The sequence below is a fragment of the Macaca nemestrina genome, chromosome 6, assembly GCF_043159975.1.
Source record: "Macaca nemestrina isolate mMacNem1 chromosome 6, mMacNem.hap1, whole genome shotgun sequence".
Taxonomy (NCBI): Eukaryota; Metazoa; Chordata; class Mammalia; order Primates; family Cercopithecidae; genus Macaca; species Macaca nemestrina.
In genome coordinates, this window is record NC_092130.1 from 151,354,673 (window position 1) to 151,369,627 (window position 14,955).

Consider the following 14,955-nt stretch of genomic DNA (forward strand, 5'->3'; position numbering starts at 1 on the left):
GGCAGAATTATTTCCTTCAGGGATCTCACTCTTTTAATATAATCAGCTGACTGGATGAGCCCTACCATATTTTGGAAAATAATCTGCTTTACTCAAAAATTACTGATTTTCATGTTAATCTCATCTAAAAAAATACTTTCAGAGCAATATTTAGACTGGTATTTGAATATATATCTCGTATGGCCTAGCCAAGTTGACACATTAAATTAAGCTTTGGAATACCATTTTAAATTTTTTAATACAATTTCATCATTTATTTCAGATTCAGGGGGTATGTGTGAATGCTGGTCACATAAGTATATCACATGATGCTGAGGTTTGGGATACAAATGATCCTGTCACCCAGATAGTGAACATGGTACACAGCAGTTTATTTTTAAACCATTGCCTTCCTATTTTCCGACCCTTTCTGTTAGTCCCAAGTGTCTGTTGTTTTGCTATCCTTATTTCCACTCGTACCCAATGTTTATTCCCCACTTATAAGTGAGAACATTTGGTATTTGGCTTTTTGTTCCTGTGTTAATTTGCTTAGGATCCTGGTCTCCAGCTGCATCCCTATTGCTGCACAGGACATTATTTTGTTATTTTTAATGGCTACATAGTATTTCACAGCATAGGAACCACATTTTTTATTCAGTCCACCACTGATGGGCATGTAGATTGATTCCATGTCCCTTCTATTGTGAATAGTGCTGGAATGAACATAAGAATGATGAGTGTATGTGACATTTTGGTGGAAAAACAATTTTTGGTGGGCATATACCTAGTAATGGTATTGTCAGGTCAAATGGTAGTTCTGTTTTAAGTTATCTGAGGAATCTCCAAACTGCTTTCCACAGTGTCTGAACTAATTTACATTCTCATCAACAGTGTGTTTAGTATTTCCTTTTCTCTGTAGCCTTGACATCATCTACTGTTTTTTAAAATCTTTAAATGATAGCCATTCCAACTGGAGAGACGTAATATTTGCATTTATCTGATGATTAGCAATAAAGAGCATTATTTCATGTATGTTGGCTGCTTGTATGTCTTCTTTTGAGAAGTGTGTGTTCATGTCTTCTGTCCATTTTTTAATGCAGTTATTTGTTTTTTGCTTGTGGAATTGTTGAAATTCTTTATACATTCTGGATATTATACCTTTGTCAGATGTATAGTTTGCAAATATTTCCTTTTATTCTGTAGATTGTTTACTCTGTTGATGGTTTATTTTGCTGTGCAGTAGCTCTTTAGTTTAATTAGGTCACAATTGTGTTTTTTTTCCAATTGCTTTAGAAGACATTGTCATATTTTTTTTCCCCGAGGCTACTGTCCAGAAAGGTGTTTCCTGGGTTTTCTTCTAGGATTCTTACAGTTTGAGGTCTTACAAATTAAATTTTTAATCCATCTTGAGTTATATTCACATATGATAAACAATAGGAATCCAGTTTCATTCTTCTGCATATGACTAGCCAGCTATCCCGTCACCATTTATTGACTAGGGGGCTCTTTCTCCATTGCTTAATTTTGTTGTCTTGGCTGAAAATTAGATGGCTGTAGGTATGCAGCTTTTGACAATAATATGCTGTCATGCTTTACATCTTTTATGGCTACTTCAACTTACAAAATGTCGTAAATACATATATAATATTTACTTTAAGGGAAGTCAACAGTTTAGACAAATAGCATTGTAAAGGACTACAGAAGGGTAGAAAGTTTTCATATTTGTTTTATTCCATTATATGTTGTCAGTTTTTACCTCCTTTTGGTTCAGAATTCTTTAAAAGTATCTAATTAGCATAGGTATTTTCATTAGAAGTAAAAAAAAAAAAATGCCAACAAAATTAGGAGATGTAATTAATCTAACTTCAGAGCAACAGGGAACATAATGCAATTTGAATTCACCTTAATATATGCTACTCTTTTCTCCAATTTCTTACTCCTGGAAAACAATTCTGGTGTATGTGTCGGTGTTTGTGTGAGTGTGTGTGTGTTTAACATACCCTTTTGTTAATCATGTAATTAATTGTCTTTTAGATTACATTTTACTAACACATGCTGAAAGCACAACAGCAATGCCAAATAGAGTTATCTTTTTTTCTTTGTAATTTTGTTAAATACTGCAATATTGATGCTAGATTTTAACATGGTTTGTGACTTATCACTTACCATAAATTAAGACTTGTTAAGCAATAAAAAATAAGCACACAGTGTTTTCCTTTACAAACTACTAGCTTTTTCTGAATAGAGAAAAACATTTAAACAATATATGACTAAAATTTAAAATACAATGAACTATTTTACTACTGCTACATATTTTTGAGGCTAAGCCTATTCTCAATAAATACATTTCTTCTTAATGTTATACCTTCAACTTACTGAATTCAAAAAAAGGAAGAGTTTACATATTTAAGAGAAGTGAGAAACTCTGAAAATTATGAATAATTAAGTAAAACTACAGTAAAATCTTATAATTATGTAGGTGTGCTATTTGAGCTTTTAGGATTAGCTTTATTTTCATAAGAAATATAAACTTTTCAGAATTATTGAATGTTATTTTATTTATCTGTTTAAACCAATTTAAAAACAATATTTTGCTCAATGTAATATTATGATTAAATAATTCCTATGTAGACTTTCCTTCTGGGGAAATGGTGCTCTGGAAGAACCACTCTATCTCTCTTGTCGTATCTCTGCCTTGACTCTTGGAGCCCAAGCTAAAGCTGCCCACACTCTCCCAGAGAAGTGGTGCCTTGAAAGGGTTACTCCATATTCCCTTCCCAGTCACTGTTACGCTTTGCCCCTAGGGAGTTGAACTGAACTGAACTTGGATATGGCATCCTGATATGAGGCCTTTGCAGAACTGCTCCAAGACCTTCTCCCCATCATGCTGTACCCTGCCCAACTGTGCTGGAACTGAAATAACACCAGCCATCCCAGGAGAATGGTGCCTTAGAGGTGTTGTGCTTATGGCAGTCTGTGCCTGAGCAAAAGTGATACCCTGTCTCCTGGGAAAACAGTACCTAGGATACTCAGAACAGTCATGCCTCACTGATGCCTAAGTTGAACCACTTCTCTGCCTCCCAGGAAAAGGTGTGTTGGCTGCCCAGAGCAGCCATGGACCCCAGAACCTAAGATAAAGTGGAGCCTTGAATATCAGGGAAATGCTGGTTGGGCCACCCAGAGAACAGTCACATCTTCTGGGCATGAGTCAAAAAGGAACATTGCCCACGGAGGAAATGGTGCCTTGCTAAGCTAAGTAGCTACACATCCCAGGACTGAGCTGACATAGTACCCTATATTTCAGAAAAACAGAGCAGTGGCTGAGCTGAGATACTCTGTCTGACAGCCCAAACTACTCTAGTACCATGCTTCTGTGAAGTGGGAATAGCCATCTAGAATCTGAGCTGAGTCACCCCTCTCTGTGGGGAGTGGAGTCATCACTGTACTGTTTCTTATCCCTCCCCTGCCCCCAGTGTCCAGACAGAAGCTGTGCTCCATTATTCTGGGATACTTTCTTCCAACGAATCTGACTTCACAGAGTCTGGGATACAACTCAACCCCACCATCCCAGGGTCTAGAGTCACCACTCTATGTGCCTTAACTCCTGGAACCTGAATTGCCCCTGAGTCCATTGGCTCTGGTTCCTGAGTTGCATTCATACCCTGCACTACAGGCCCAAACCTCCAGAGCACCTCTTCTTTCCTGGAGTCAGACTAGTCCTGTGCCCTACACTCAAGGATCACAGCTACAACTCAGCCTCCCTGGGCCTGAGCTGCAAGAAGATTTCTCAGAGTCACAGATTCTGGCTCTGTGTGCAATGTACATCCACTCTACCACAGAAAGAAAACCTGCCAAGAACCAAGTGACACAATAGGTTTGTGAGACTCTGAACCTAGGATCCTGATCCCACAGCTGCTCCAAGCACCTGTACATGGAACGACTGCAGCTACTTTTAGGTCATGTCAGACCTGACACCAAGAGGAATCTTTTCAGCTAAATCTCCCAATTGTGTAAAAAATTGTATAGGTTTCAAAAGTTCTTGCAATTTAAGACAATAGCAGCTTAGGTCCACTGCTGCAAACTTCTGCAACCTAGGCCACTTACATACCCACAGCTATTGCTGACACTTCACACAGCTGAAGAAACTTAATGGAGATTATGTCCCTGCATCTATCCAGAAGCAGTCACCACACCCATCCTAACGAGCCTCCTAAGATTCAAAAGCAGATGAAAGTAATTCTCTATAAAAGTCACCATAGAAAGTTTGGAAAAGGCAATTGTTTCACCAGAGGAACAGACATCAATGCGGAAATACAACAAACATTAAAAAATTAAAAAAACAAAACACTACAAAAGCAACACAAGAACTCTATAGTTACACACCACAATGAAAAGGAAATATGAGTTGCCAATAACAAAACTCAAAGTAGACCAGGTGTGATGGCTCACACCTGTAATCTCAGCATTTTGGGAGGCTGAGATGGGAGGATCACTTGAGTCTAGGAGTTCAAAACCAGCCGAGGAAGATTAGAGAGACCCATTCTCTACAAAAATTTTTTTTAAATAGCTGCATGTGGTGGTTCACATTTGTTTTCCAAACTACTCAAGAATCTCAGGGAGGAGGATTGCTTGGGCCCAGGAGGTTGAGACTTCAGTGAGCTATGGTCACCCCACTTCACTGCAGCCTGTGTGAAAGAGAAAGACCCCATCTCAAAAAATAAAGAGTAATTCAAAATAATAATCTTATAGGAACTAAACAAAATACAAGGAAATACGGACACTTAGTTCATCATAATCAGAAAACTAATTCACAACATGAATAAGAAATTTAACGAGGAAATAGATATTGTAAAAAACAAACAGGAAAATGGCAGCTAGAGAAGTCAATTAAGAAAATGAAAAGAGAAGGAAAGCTTCAACAGCTGACTTGATGAAGCAAAAGGATTTCTGAACATTCAGATACAGGAAGCTCAAAAGTTCTCAAATAGATTAAATCCAAAAAATTCTTCTACAAGGAATACTATAGTTGAATTGTCAAAAGTCAAAATCAAAGATGGATTTTTTAAAATCAAGATAAAAGCATCAAGTGACATACAGTAATTCCCATTAGACTAACATCAGAATTATCAATATAAGTTTTTCAAGCCAGGCAAAAATGAGAAGCTATATTCAAAGCACTGAAGGAAAAAAAAAAATACTAGCCATGAATACTATACCGAGGACATCTATACTTCAGAAATGAAGGAGAATAAAGTCTTTCTCAGAGAAGCAAAAACAGGTAATTTATCCCCACTAGACCAGTCTTAGAAGAAATGCTCAAAGAAGTCTTAAATCTGGATGTGAGAAAATAAAAATCACCATCACAAAAACATACAAAACTATAAAACTCACTGGTAAAGCAGATACACAAAAAAAGAGAGAAAAGAATCAAACCTTATCAACATCTATACTTCAGATATGAGGGAGAATAAAATCTTTCTCAGACAAAAAAGAGGTAATTTATCCCCACTAGACCAGCTTTACAAGAAATGCTCAAAGAAGTCCTACATCTGGATGTGAGAAAATAAAAATCACCATCACAAAAAAACACAAAACTATAAAACTCATGGTAAAGCAGGTACACAAAGAGAAAGAGAAAAGAATCAAACCTTACCAATACAGAAAGCCACCAAGCCACAAAGAAAAATAAGACAGAAAGGGCCAAAGATATACAAGACAATAAGAAGATAATTAACAAAAGGACAAAAATAAATCCTAACTTATCAATAATAATCTTAAATGTAATTAAATTAAATATCCCACTTAAAATATACAGACTAGATAAACAGATAAATAAATAAAATTACCCAACTACATCAGTCTATGTAGTACACATATATAGATTGAGTGAAATTATAGAAAAATTATTCCACAAAACAGAATCCAAGAATGAGCAGAATTAGTTAAACTTATCTAAGATAAAATAGACTTTAAGTAAAAGACAGTAAGAAGGGACAATGAAGGTCTTTATATAATCAAAAAGGGATTAATGCCTCAAGATGATATAACAATTATAAATATATATGCACCTAAGAGCAGAACACCTAGGTACATAATCCAAATATTATTAAATATAAAGGGAGAGAGACTCCAATACAATAACAGTGGGAGACTTCAACCAACTTCGCACTCTCAGCATCGGACACATCATCCAGACAAAATTAACAAACATTAGACTTAAACTGCACTTTAGAACAAATGAACCTAAGAGCCAGTCATGAAACTTTTCATCCAACAGTTGCAGAATACATATTATTTTCATAAATACATGAAACATTTTCCACATGTTCAGCCATAAAACTAATTTTAACTGAGAAATGAAATTATACCGTGGCTTTTCTGATCACTATTGAATAAAGCCAGAAATAAATAACAAGAGAAACTTTTAAAAGTGTGTGAATTCATGAAAATTAAACATCACACTCCTGAATGATCAACAGCTCAAAGAAGAAATTAAAAAGAGAAGTTGAAAATTTCTTCAAACAAATAAAAATATAAAGTCAACATATCAAAAACCATGAGATACAGTAAAAGCAGCATTAATAGGGAAGTTTATAGCAATCAATGCCTACATCAAGAAAAGTCGAAAGATTTCAAATAAACAAGCTAATGATATATCTCAATAAACTAGAAAAGCAAGAACAAACCAGCTGAAAAAAGTAGTAGAAGAAATAAATCATAATAATTGGATCAAAAATTAAAGAAATGGAGACTGAAAACACAATACACATTATCAATTAAACAAAAAGTTGTTTTTAAAAGATAAAGAAAATTAAGAAACCATTACCTAAACTAAATAAGAAAAAAAATATACCCTAATAAGCAATCAGAAACAAAAAGAGACAATACAACTTATTTCATAGAGATAGGAAGACTTATTAGAGTCTATTATGACTAACTGTATACAAGCAAATTGGAAAATCTAGTAGAAATGGATACATTTCTAAGCACATACTATCCACTGAATTTCAACTAAGAAGAAATATGAAACCATAACAGATCTATTATAAGTAACAAGATTGAATCAGTAATGCAAATGTTCCTATCAAGGAAAAACCCAGGACCCAACAGCTCAGCTCCTGAATTTTACCCAGCATCGAAAGAAGAACGCATATCAATTCTTCTCAAATTCTTCCAGAAAACTGAGAAGAAGTGAATTTTTCTAAACTTCTTCTACAAACCCAACCATGCTCAAACACTAAAACCAGATAAGGACTCAAATGCGCATATGCACACACAATCCATAACACAACTATCAGTCAATTTCTCAAATAAATATAAATGCAAAAATATTCAACAAAATATTAGCAAACAAGATCCAGCATCACAATAAAATTTACCACAATCAAGTGGGATTTATTCCATGGATACAAGAATGTTTATAAATACACAAATGAATAAAAGTATTGTGATGGGATATATCACATCAATGAAATGAGGGATAAATACCATATGATCATCTCAAAAGATTTAGAAAAATCATTGGATACAGTTCAACATTTATTTGTGATAAACTCTCAAAATATAGATATAGAAGGTATATGCCTCAATACAATAAAAGACATATAGGGCAAATACATAGCTAACTTTATGCAGAATGGGTAAAAGCTGAAAGCTTTTTCTCTAAGAACTGAAAAAAGACAAGTATGCCCACTCACACCAATCACTAAACAGTACTAGAAGTTCCAGTCAAAGCAATTAGGCAAGTTAAAGAAATAAAGGTAATTCAATTTGAAAAGGAGGAAGCTTATTTTTTTTTTCTGTTTGTAAATGACATAATATTATATATAGAAAACCCTAAAAGGTCCACTGAAAAAACTTTTAAACTTACAAATTCAGTAAAGTTAAGAGACACAAAATCAGCATACAAAAATTATTAGGGCTGGGCGTGGTGGTTCACACCTGTAATCCCAGCACTTTGGGAGGCTGAGGTGGGAAGATCACAAGGTTAGAAATTCAAGACCAGTCTGGCCAACATAGTGAAACCTCATCTCTACTAAAAAATACAAAAATTAGTCAGGCATGGTGGTACATGCCTGTAGACCCAGCTACTCAGGAGGCTGAGGCAGGAGTATGACTGGAAGCCAGGAGGTGGAGGCTGTAGTGAGCTGAGATCGCACCACTGCACTCCAGTCTGGGCAACAGAGTGAGACTCAATCTCAAACAAACAAACAAAAATCACTAATATTTCTTTAATGACAAATTTGCAGAAATAGAAATGAAAAGCAATCCCATTTATAATACGAACAGAAAATACAATACTTAGAAATAAGTTTAACTCAGTAGGTGAAAGATTTCTACAAGATATACTATAAAACACTGATTCAAGGAATTGAAGATCACACAAAAAAATTGAAAGATATCCCATATTTATAGATTGGAAGAAGCAATATTGTAAAACTGACCATACTACCTAAAGTAATCTACAGATTCAGTGCAATCTCTATAGCAATGACAATCTTACAAAAAATAACAAAAACATTTCAAAATGTATATAAAACAACAAAAAAACCTGAATATCCACAGCAATACTGAACAAAAAGAACAAAGCTGAAAGCATCACACTACCTGACTTCAAAATATACTACAAAGCTATGGTAACCTAAGCAGCATGGTACTAGCATAAAAACAGGCGCATAGACCAATAGAACAGAATAGAGAACCCAGAAATACATGCGTATGTTTGCAGCCAATTGATTTTTGACAAAGGTACCAAGAATATTTATTTGAGAAAGCTCAGTATGTTCAATAAATGGTTCTGGAAAAATTGAATATCTATATGCAGAAGAATGAAACTACATCACTATCTCTCAGCATTTAAAAAGCCCAATATGGATTAAATTTTTGAATGTAAAACTCAAAACTGTGAAACCACTAGTAAGAAAACACAGGGGAAATGATTGAAAATACTAGTCTGGGCAAAGTTTTTATGAAGAATACCTCAAAAGTATAGACAACAAAATAAAAAATAGACAAATTATATCACGTCAAATTAAAAAGCTTTTACAGACGGGCATGGTGGCTCATGCCTGTAACCCCAGCACTTTGGTAGGCCAAGGCGGGCAGATCACAAGGTCAGGAGATGGAGACCCAACCTGGCTAACCTAGTGAAACTCCTTCTCCACTAAAAGTGCAAAAAATTAGCCTGACATGGTGGCACGTGCCTGTAATCCCAGCTACTCAGGAGGCTGAGGCAGGAGAATCGCTTGAGCCCGGGAAGCAGAGGTTGCAGTGAGCCGAGATTGCATCACTGCACTCCAGCCTAGACGACAGAGCAAGACTCCATCTCAAAAATAGACTTAAATAAAATAAAAATAAAAAGCTTTTCTACAACAGAGTCAATAGCCAATAGAGTGAAGACAATTAGCAGATAGGGAGAAAATCTTTGCAAACTATTCATCCGAAAAGGATTAATATCCAGAATATACAACAGTGTCAAACAACCCAACTGCAAAAAACAAATAACCTGATTTTTTTTAAGGAGAAAACTAGTTCAATAAATATTTCTCAAATGACATACAAATATCCAACACATGTATGGAAAACTGCTCAACATCATTAATTAATAGGGAAATGAAAATCCAATACACAATGAGATTTTATTTCACAACAATTAGAGTGGCTATTATCAAGGAGTCAAAAAATAACAAATGTTGGAAAGGATGCAGAGAAAGGGAAACTCTTATTTGCTGTTGGTGGGAATCTAAATTAGTACAGCCATTATGATAAGCAGTATGAAAGTTCTTTAAGACACTAAAAATAGAGCTCTCATATGACCCAGCAATCCTTCATTTGGTTATATATCCAAAGGAAGTAAAACCAATATGCCAAAGAGATACCTATACTTTCATGTTTATTACAGCACTATTCATAATAACCAAAATATAGAATCAAACTAGGTATCCATCAATAGATAAATGAATAAAGAAAATGTGGCATATACTCATACTGGAATACTATTCAGCCATATTAAAAATGAATTTCTGTCATTGTGACATCATTGATGAATTTGTAGAACATTATATGAAATAAAATAGACCATGCACAGAAAGACAAACACTGCTAATCTATTCCATAGATGGAAGCTAAATAAGTTGATCTCATAGAAGTAGAGAGTAGAACAGTGGTTACTAGATAGTGGGATGGGCATAGTTACTCAGAGTTTGGTGATGGAATACAAAATTATAATTAACTAGGAAGAATAAGTTTAAGTGTTCTGTGGCACTGTAGGTTGCCTTTAATCAGTAATTAATTACATATTTTCATATAGATAAAAGCAGATTTTGAATGTTCCCAGCATAAATAAATAATAAACGTTTTAGGTGAAAGGAATGTTAATTGCTTTGATTTGGCCATCAAAAATTGTATACATTTATCAATATTTTACATTGTGCCTAATAGATAAAAGTTTATGTGTCAATCAAAAATAATAAAAGCAGAAAAAGTAGATTTACTATTACATAACATACAACTCACAAAAATTTTTACATTATACCATGATAAAATAATTGACCAATTCTGTCAATGTGAAAAAATAGAAATCTAAACCTAATAGAGATTAACTGAAATTATCTATCAGTAGAAAACAATATTATTGCATAACATCATGTTAAGATTATATAATTCATATGTAATTCTTGTGGATTTGCACAAATTAGTTATATTTCAAAATTAAAGTGTAGTAGGAATAATAATGACCTCCTTGTAAGATCTACATGCAAAAGCCTGTATTTTGTGAATACTTTCACTTGTATGGCAAAGGTGATTAAGATTATAGATGAGTTTAAGTTTGATAATTCATTGACCTTGAAATACAGATATTATCCTGGATTTTTTAGTGGGCACTATATAATTATAAGGATCCTTAAAAGTGAAATTAGGGAGCAGAAGCAGAGACTCAAAGGAAAATTTGACAATGGAAAAAGCACAACAAAAATACCAGGGGTTAGGTCTAGGTCCTGTTGCTAACTGCACAGAAGGCCAATCACTGAGACAATGAGTATTGCCAGGGAAGAAGATCTTTATTTGTATGACATCCACAGGGAGACAGGGATTCATTCTCAAATCTGTGTCCCTAATTTACTAAATTTGGAGGTTCATATAGCAGGGAAGAAATGTAGTTACATGTGGATAGAAAGAAATTAGAGAGAGATAAGGAAAATAAGTTGTCTGTTTGGTCATCTGGTTAGTTTCAATTCCTTGATACTATCTGGAATGCCCAAGGGTCAGTTTTTCAAGAAAGTGACTCAGATAAGAAAAATACAAGTTTTAAGCTTTAGAACTAGAGAGGTCAAATTCTATGTTTTGTTTGTTTGTTTGTTTTTAAACTGTACATATCAGTTCTACCGTGGAAATGGGTAGAGAGTGATGTAATATTGCTGGCTTTAAAAATAAAGGAGAGGAAGGGCTCTGGAACCTGTATAATACAAGCAGGCAGATTTTTTTTTTTTTTTTTTCAAAAACTCCTTAAAAAGAAATACAGCCCTGCAAACTCTGACTTTAGCCAATGAAAACCACATCAGATGTGTGATCTATAATGCTGTAAGGTAACACATTTTCATGTTTTTTAAACTGCTACATTTGTGAAAATTCACTATGGCAGTATTAGAAAACAAACGTGAATTTAAAGTAAATTTAAATTTTTAAACATATTGTAAAAAAGCAGGCTTAAAGTGCATTCAAAACCTTTTCTTGCTATCTCCTTTATGAATGTAGGATGGAAAGTAAGAGGATAGTGGAAGAATCTTACTTGGGATTTCTGAAGCATCAGATATCAAGATGTTCCAGGAATTCAAAGTTAGAAAATACACAAATGACTAAAATTTTGGTGACATGACACGTAAAAAGTACACAATCATAGTTTGAGAAACTGTTTTTCTATTAAAGAATATCTGTTATGCTGAGGAGTAGAAGGAGGAGACATTTCTCAGTCTTCCTAATCTCATAGGAAAAAAACTTACATTTCACAATCTAAATTATTCACAATCATTTAATATTGAGATGGACTGTATTATGGTTTGGCTCTGTTTCACCACCCAAATCTCATCTCTATTATAATCTCTACATGTTGAGAGAGGGACCTAGTGGAGGTGATTGGATCATTGGGTCAGATTTTCTCTTTGCTGTTCTTGTGATAGTGAGTGAGTTCTTTTGAGATCTTGTTTGATAGGTGTCTGGTGCTTCCGCCCCCGCCACCGCCCCCCCCCCGCTACCCCCCCCGCCACCCCCCCACTCTTTCCCCTGCTGCCATGTAAGTAAGATGTGCCTTGCTTCCCCTTTGCTTTATGCCATGACTGTAAGTTTCCTGAGGCCTCCCAAGCCATAGGAAACTCTGAGTCAATTAAACCTCAGTGCTTTATAAATTACCCAGTCTCACATAGTATATTTACAGCAATGTGAGATTGGATTAATAAAAAAGAATTGGCACTAATGTGTCCAATTCTTGGTGTCACTGACTTCCAGAATGAAGCCGCAGACCCTCGCCCTGAGTATTACAGCTCTTAAAGATGGTGTGTCCGGAGTTTGTTCCTTCAGAAGTTCAGATGCGTCTTGAGCGTCTTCCTTTTTGTGGGTTCATGGTCTCATTGTCAGGAGGGAAGCTGCAGACTTTCGTGGTGAGTATTACAGCTCTTAAAGGCAGCGTGGACCCAAAAGGTGAGCAGCAGCAAGATTTATTGCAAAGAGTGAAAGAACAAAGTTTCCACGGTGTGGAAGGAGACCCAAGCTGGTTGCCGCTGGCTGGCTGGGCAGCCTACTTTTATTCCCTTATCTGGCCCCATCCACATCCTGCTAATTGGTCCATTTTACAGAGAGTTGATTGGTCCACTTTACAGATAGCTGCTTGGTCCACTTTACAGAGAGCTGATTGGTCCATTTTGACAGAATGCTGATTGGTGCATTTACAATCTTCAAGCTAGACACATAGTCCCAGAGTGCTAGTTAGCTAGATACAGAGTTAACTAGATACAGAGTGCCAATTGGTGTATTTACAAACCTTGAGCTAGACACAGAGTACTGATTGGTGTATTTACAAACCCCGAGCTAGACACAGAGTGCTGATTGGTGCGTTTAGACTCCTTGAGCTAGACACAGAGTCACAAAGTGCTAGTCCTCCAAGTCTCCACTAGGTTAGCTAGATACAGAGTACTGATTGGTGTATTTACTAACCCTGAGCTAGACACAGAGTACTGATTGGCGTATTTATAAACCCTGAGCTAGACACAGAGTGCTGCTTGGTGCACATAGGATCCTCCAGCTAGTTATAAAAGTTCTCCAAGTCCCCATCCAGTTCAGGAGCCCAGCTGGCTTCACCCAGTGGAACCTGCACCAGGGCTGCCTGTGGAGCTGCCCCTGAGGAGCTGCCCCGGAGTCCCCAGTCCCCAGTCCCCAGCTGGCCTGCACTCCTCAGCCCTTGGGCTGTCTATTGGACGATTGGACTGGCTGCCACGGAGCAGGGGGTGGCGCCCGTGGGGGAGGCTTAGGCCACAGGGGAGCCCACCGCAGAGGGGGAGCTCAGACATGGCAAGCTGCAGGTCCCAAGCCCTGCCCCGCCAGGAGACAGCTAAGGCCCCCTGAGAATTTTGAGTGCAGCAGCGCTGGCCAGCCGGCACTGCTGGGGGACCCAGTGCAACCTCCGCAGCTGCTGGCCTGAGTGCTAAGCCCCTCACTTCCCTGGGTAGGCGGCGCCGGCTAGTCACTCGGTGTGCCGGGCCGCAGAGCCCACGCCGGTGCCTGCCTGAACTCACACTGGCCGGCGAGCGCCCTGCGCAGCCCCAGTTCCGGCCTGTGCCTCTCCCTCCACGGCTCCCGGCAAGCAGAGGGAGGTGGTGGGCTGAAGGGCTGTTTAAGCTCCGCCAGAGTGGACGCTGAGGCAGAGGAGGCGCTGAGAGTGAGGGCTGCTAGCACATTGTCACCTCTCACTGGGAGTGGGGCACTGCTATAAAGATAGCCTGAAAATATGGAAACAGCTTTGGAACTGGGTAACAGGCAGAGGTAAGAACAATTTTGAGGACTCAGAAGAAGACAGAAAAATGTGAGAAAGTTTGGAACTTCCTAAAGACTTGTTGAATGGTTTTGATCAAAATATTGATAGTGATATAAACAATGAAGTCCAGGCTGAGGTTGTCTCAGATAGAGATGAGAAACTTATTGGGAACTGTAGTAAAGGTCACTCATGCTATGCTTCAGCAAAGAGACTGGTGGCATTTTGCCCCTATCCTAGAGAACTGTGGAACTTTAAACTTGAGAGAGATGGTTTAGGGTATCTGGCTGAAGAAATTTCTAAGCAGCAAAGCATTTAATATGTGTCCTAGTTTATTCTGAAAATGTTCAGTTATATGCATTCTAAAAGAGATGTTCTGAAATTGGGATTTATGTTTAAAAAATAAGCAGAGCATAAAGGTTTAGAAAATTTGCAGCCTGACCATACAGTAGAAATGAAAAACCCATTTTCCAGTGAGGAATTCAAGCTGACTGCTGAAATTTCCCTAAGTAACAAGGAACTGAATGTTAATAGCCATAACAATGGGGAAAATGTCCCCAGGGCATGTCACAGACCTTCATGGTAGCCCCTCTCATCAGATGCCAGGAGCCCTAGGCGGGAAAAATGGCTTTGTAGGCTGGACCCAGGGCCCTATTGCTCTGTGCAGCATCAGGACAACTTATACAAACTTATACAACTTATACAAACTAGCATCATACAACTTATACAAAAATTAATTCAAGTTGGATTAAAGACTTAAACATAAGACCTAAAACCATAAAAACCTAGAAGAAAACCTAGGCAATACCATTCAGGATATAGGCATGTGCAAAGCCTTCATGACTAAAACTCCAAAAGCAAGGCAACAAAAGCCAAAATAGACAAATGGGATCTAATTAAACTAAAGAGCTTCTGCACAGCAAAATAAACTACCATCAAAATGAACAGGCAACCCA